Source organism: Coptis chinensis, chromosome 3, assembly GCF_015680905.1.
Source record: "Coptis chinensis isolate HL-2020 chromosome 3, ASM1568090v1, whole genome shotgun sequence".
Classification (NCBI taxonomy): Eukaryota; Viridiplantae; Streptophyta; class Magnoliopsida; order Ranunculales; family Ranunculaceae; genus Coptis; species Coptis chinensis.
The window spans coordinates 89,411,063-89,417,000 of NC_141458.1; the positions used below are offsets into that span (position 1 = coordinate 89,411,063).

General features: G+C 32.9%; 1 long non-coding RNA gene across 1 annotated transcript; it reads left to right on the top strand.

Moving 5' to 3' along the window:
- Positions 1–1,682: 1,682 nt before the first annotated feature.
- On the top strand, positions 1,683–5,368 carry LOC147511507 (uncharacterized). Its single transcript, XR_015217004.1, has 3 exons — positions 1,683–1,856; positions 2,225–2,407; positions 4,967–5,368. It is a non-coding gene; the product is annotated as an uncharacterized LOC147511507 (long non-coding RNA).
- The last annotated feature ends 570 nt before the right edge of the window (positions 5,369–5,938 follow it).

The following is a 5,938-nucleotide window of genomic DNA, read 5'->3' on the forward strand; positions in this document are numbered from 1 at the left end:
CATGGGGAAGTATGGTCAGAAGCCAATCAAGGGCTCTCCACACACTAGGTATCTCTATTTTAGAAATACATCAATTCTGTCACATTTGAATCCATATTTCCATGTTTAGTAGCATAGCAGCTAAAATGTTATTTTTATTCATTTTTAGTTATGTAGCAGTTGGTCTTTATTTTTCTAATTGGCTCTGAATACGGGAAATCATGATGGTTTAACTCAATGTCTAGTAGGATTGACAACTCAATGTACAATCTCCCTCCTCTCTCTCATTTATTCTTCTTGCTAATGAAATATGAATAGCTTAACTTAAGTAGTACCATTTATTGAGAGAAAGAATCAATATATGGGTATTTAAAATAGAGTGGAAAATTATTGGTTTGAATCAATATTCGTTTGAATCACTAAGGTGCTTTTGTTGAGCTATTTCTTTGATACTTTGTATACTTGATATAAGTTATTAGTTGATTCATGGTTTTTCTGGTCATTGTTGACACCGTTATATCAATATGTATTTCCATCAGATTTAAATTTCTAATATATGAGTATTTCTATTGCTTGATATCTAGGTTTTGTGTGAAAAAAAACAACGAAGAATAGCTACACTATTATATTTGTGATTGGTTCAATAATAGTTTTGTTGGGTCATTTGAATTGCAGATGACACAGATAAACTCTTGGTGTTTTTAAGATGAGTTTTTTAGGCCGTGATTCCAAATTCAGTAGATTCTTCTCTAAGTTAAGTCAGCTCGATTGAGTTTAAAGTTGACCTAACTGCTTGGGTTTTTCATAATGCTATTGTCAAACAATTGCTAATGAACTGTTGAGATCATAAATGATTTTGAAGCTCTTCCATGGCAGTGTTGGAACTCATTACCTATTTGGAAGACTAGAAGTGATCTATACATATTGTGTAGGAAAGCAAAGTTGTTGATTATCTAACTAGACATGCAATCTTATCAATGACTATGTTCTAGCTTTTTATAAAGAGACAATGTATTTGCTCTGTTTGTTAGATGCTTTGTTGAATATGGTCCGGGTAGGAGATGAAGCACCTTAAACCGAATGTGTCAAGAATTTTATGTTGTAATTAATGTAATAAGTATTACTGTTGTAATACCTACTTTCTTCTCAATGCCCATGAAGAGCAAATTAACTTAGAAAAAAAAAATTAGCTTCTATTTTACTCTTTATGACATAAATGCGGAAATTTCATAGCCATTCGTGCCGAAGGCACGGGTAATACCTAGTATTATAATAAAACAAAATGGGTAGACAAAGGGTGGTCGAGATCGTCTTGGGATATGAGTTATATGTGCTTAGGGATTTGCACAGACCTTTTTTTAATGAGCATAGGATGCCTAATTTCAATTATTGTATTTCCTATTTGACTCTTTTGTATTTTTATTAGCTTGATGGGTAATGAAATTCTACGGTTATGCATTGGATGCCTAAGTTTAATGTTTATTTCAATTAATATATTTCTTATTTGGCTCTTAAATTAAATGGTTTAATTGTACTTTTAACATTACCAATTTACCATCAATTAGAAATAAATAATAACTATTGAAATTCATTGATAAAAAAATGAAAACTGAAATGGTAATAATAACGGAGAACAATCCCTTTCTTCGGCTCCTTGATAAATGTCTCATGAGTCATGATAACCACAAAGTGGATCGGAACTCTCTTTTTTTTTGGGTTAATAAAGACCACAAAGCGGAACTCATAAGTCAAAATTCCCTCTCCAAATTAATACTGCGATGCATTAATTGGAAACTTACAAATTGAATTTCTACATGTTGTTTCAAACAGAGAGAGAGAGAGAGATGATATTCCCTCCATCCACAACTAAGCACCAGGTATCCATATTCTTTCTAACTTTTCTTGTAATCCTTTCAGGCTTAAGTCCCCAAGTTTAGTCAACTGAAAAGATTTCACTTTTGCTTTAAACACTTCTGACCGATTCCACGCAACTATTCCACTTGATGTTTTTGGTGTTTTATATTCTTAATGAGACTAGGAACTTGGGACTATAAAAAACATGCAATTCTGTTCCTCCATAAAGGAAGTTCTTAGCTTTTCTATCCCACTTCAAACCCACCTTTTGGTTTAAGTGTTGTATATCATCCAAATTGCATATTACTATTTTTTTTGTTTGTCAAATGCAGTACGTACGAGTGATTATGAAAAGTTCAATTCTAATTGTTTTTTCATTTTCCATTGATAGTGTTGCAGTTTGAATGCGAGAATTTGTGGCTGATGAAAGAGAGTAGTTGGTATATTTTGTAATCCCCAAACTCATCCCTATTTATACCCACTGGAATCCAAATTAAATTAATTCCACAGGTTCTTGGCTGTTGCATAGAAACTTTCATCCTCAACCACTTGGAGGATATCATTATCAGTCAAGGTACATGATTTTTTTAATTTTTTAATTTTTTTTGCTGATTTTATGCTTTAGACAATGTAGAGTTAAATTCAAATTCTTTACACTTTTGCCTGATATATTGTTTCTCAAAATATGAATGGTATGAACTTAATTAGTGTTATTAGTTTGTGTTGTTTATCGCATTTATGATGTATGAACTTAAACAATACTCTGAAGTACTTACATTGTACTAAAATTGGGTACCACATAAGCTTAAGATGAATTGAAGTACTACGTTCCTTAGGCATATACCAACTTTCCCCCCTAAATTTGAAATGGTATAGTCACCCATGTTCTTGCAGATGATTAGCTCACAATCGTCCACATGAGATCTTGGAGAAGTATAATAAAAAACTACCACCAACATGTTTACCGTAGAGGCGCGTATCATTTTTTATGTGAGGTAAGTTCATAGGGATCTACATTAGATGGGGGACACGTGTGCAACAAAGATTGCATTGAGAAAAACTTTGAGGTAGGGCCATAAATGAATACATTTAATTTTGAAACCCCATGACCTTCCTAATAGCCCATATTTAATCATCAAACAATAAATCAAGTGAAAAGGAGTTACCAAAATTAAAAAATAAAAACCATTTAGCATCCACTAAATTTACAATAATGAAATTTGAAACGGTGGAGTACTTTAGAAATAACCTGAAGAGGAGTTACCAAAATTAAAAAATAAAAACCATTTAGCCCATCCACTAAATTTACAATAATGAAATTTGAAACGGTTGAGTACTTTAGAAAGACCATGTACTCAATTCTTTAGAAAGAAGAGCATGCACTCAATTCTTTAGAAAGCCTAGCAAACGTGTGCGATTTGTATTCCAAACGGAGTCATTGAAGTTTCCTTTTTTCTTCACCAGAAAATTAATTGGATTATTCAAGACTGCCATTAGTATAGCCGTTACTCCCTATTCCATTTCTTTGTTTTCCTTTCCCATTCAGTTCAATTATTCAATAGAACTACAAACTCATGTATAATTAAACCCCCAATTCCACACTCTCTCTCTCCCAAGATCGGGTTTCCGAATTTGCTCAAACTCACTTGTTGTAACCATCCCCCAGGACTCCATAAGGGTTCGATAAGGTATAACACATCTGTAATTTCCAATATCATTGTCTAAGTAATATCTTCTTTTGCATTCAACATAGGAAAACATAATGCTAAATTCAATATACCATATCCAGAAAGATGCATAAAATTTTATAATTGTCATCGGTAAAAAAAGAGAGAGAACCAACTCACCTGTTGTTATGGAAATTGATGTGATCTCACTTGATATCAATGACACTCAACATGAGTGCAAGAAGGGTTTGGAGAGGAATGGCGGAGAAGAAGAGAGTGGAGACTGCATAGGCGTGGGTTTTACTGTTGTGATTTGGTTACTGTTATAGGCTGAATTGTGAACTATGGTATACATTAATGGCAAAATTTTCATGAATATTTAGTCTATTAATCCGTTGTCCATTCTTCTGATCTCTTATGGGTGTTAGGGAGCTGGAATTTTCTCCTAAACAATATAATTGTGCACAAAAACATATCACACCACTAGCATTGGTGATATGGTGCATGTGTTATCTCTTTGTAAGAAAACAAATGGTCATGTCAGGAGAGGTTTCTTTTGCGTTCTATAATGCATAAGACTTCCTTGATAAAAACAATAACACTTTTATTGTGTATATATAACAACAACTTTTTGTCGGGTATAGGTAGTGACATTAGAGAAATTGGTACCTGTTTTCATTGATGTGCATGCACATGATAGACTTTGTTGACCCTTTTCCACACGCTTAATTCATGATCTCTAACAAGCCTTTCTATTTTTCTTATATATTAGCATTTTGTGACTTGAATAACCTAATGTGATGTTCAAGTGTGTTTGAGTGACCAAGTTTATAGATAAATGTGTAAATCCTATTGAACATTGTTGTGAAAGTATTAAGCATGTTTGTCAGTTACATAGGAACATATAGGAGATGAATGGTAATATTTTTACCTTTGATTTTTCATAATTTTGAAAAGTACGCTTTCTACTGGACTGTGTAGTATGTTTATATGGCTGAACTATGGAAGTGTATGTATCTAGGAATCTTCAGAGTGCACCAAAGTTAAGAAACATGCAGTTAAGAGTAGTTGATAGATAGAATGCAATTGTCCTTTTGATAGTTTAGTTCAGCTATGGACTTATTCTGAATAGTTACCAATGATATTTATGCATAAGAAGTGGTTGTCCATCCTTTGCATCTCAATTGCCGATGTACTCTAATATCCCTCACATTGGCAGATTTTTTATTATTTGGTAGTTAAAAAGCTTTGATTGCTTTTGTATAATGAAGTCTATTTCTATTGGTGCATATGTATCGCTGGAAATTGAGCAGGGTCAGGAGCTGAACTTAAGTACTTTGAGATACAAGAGAATGTCTACTTTATTTATGTTTATAACTTTGAAATGTATAAAATGAAGAATGTTGCATTTTGAATCTTGAATACCACCTTTTATAATGAGTAACGCTTTTTCGTTGTGATAATAGTTGCATGCCTTCTTCATTATGGTGGTGGAAAATACTGTTTAGGAGTTGGTGCCAAGATATTATGCTTGGTTGGAGGAATAGTAGTACTTCAAGCGAATTGCTTAAAGTCATACAACAGCAAGCTTTCCTAGAGAAAGCCTCACAAGTGAAAACAATTGAAGCTCCCGGTGAGGATGCTAACCAGCACAGTAAATGATTATGGTTATTATTAATCTCATTGTAATGTTTAGAATTTCTGAAAGCTGGTCTGTGGTTGCCTAATGTTTTTGTGTTAATTTTTTACTTGGGATATTAATTAAGTGCATTTATAATTTTTTGGTCATTATTTTATCTTTTCTAACAATGGCTCCATTTTTAATTTTTTTTGGATGGTTCTTGGGATAATTTTAGCTTTTTTTTTTCCATTATTTTGCTACTGTTCCTCGGGTTTCCAAAGTTTTTTTGTTTGACTTGGTAAATTAGCGTATATTGGTTTATTCTCTATGTGTTTGTTTATTTTGTCATGGTGCCATACTTATCGTTGAAACATTACATATGCGGTTGAATAAAGTACCATACCTATATCATGCATTGAGCAAAAGGTGCGGAAGCAGATTCACACTTCAAACACAAATTGATACAAATTGTCGTGCTTGACAATGAACGATGTTTTGTTACGAGTAGAAGGAAAGTTGAGATTATAGTTACAAAGTCGTTCTTTTCCTTCGTTAGCTTTTCTTTTCATCCACTATTCTTTCCTTCACTACCTTTGTTCGGTAATACATTTTAAAATTTGGTTAATGACCTTCCATCAACCAATGTTAGTGGTAGTTGAACTTCTTTTGGTTATTGAGTCTGATCCAAAACAAATTCAAATGGTGGAAAATCTACAAAACAATGTTACTAGAGAGAGTTCAATGTTGGGGTTTGCTCTGAAAAATCATACAACTATTTTTACTCATTTCAAAGGGCTCAATATTGGGGTTTAATTTG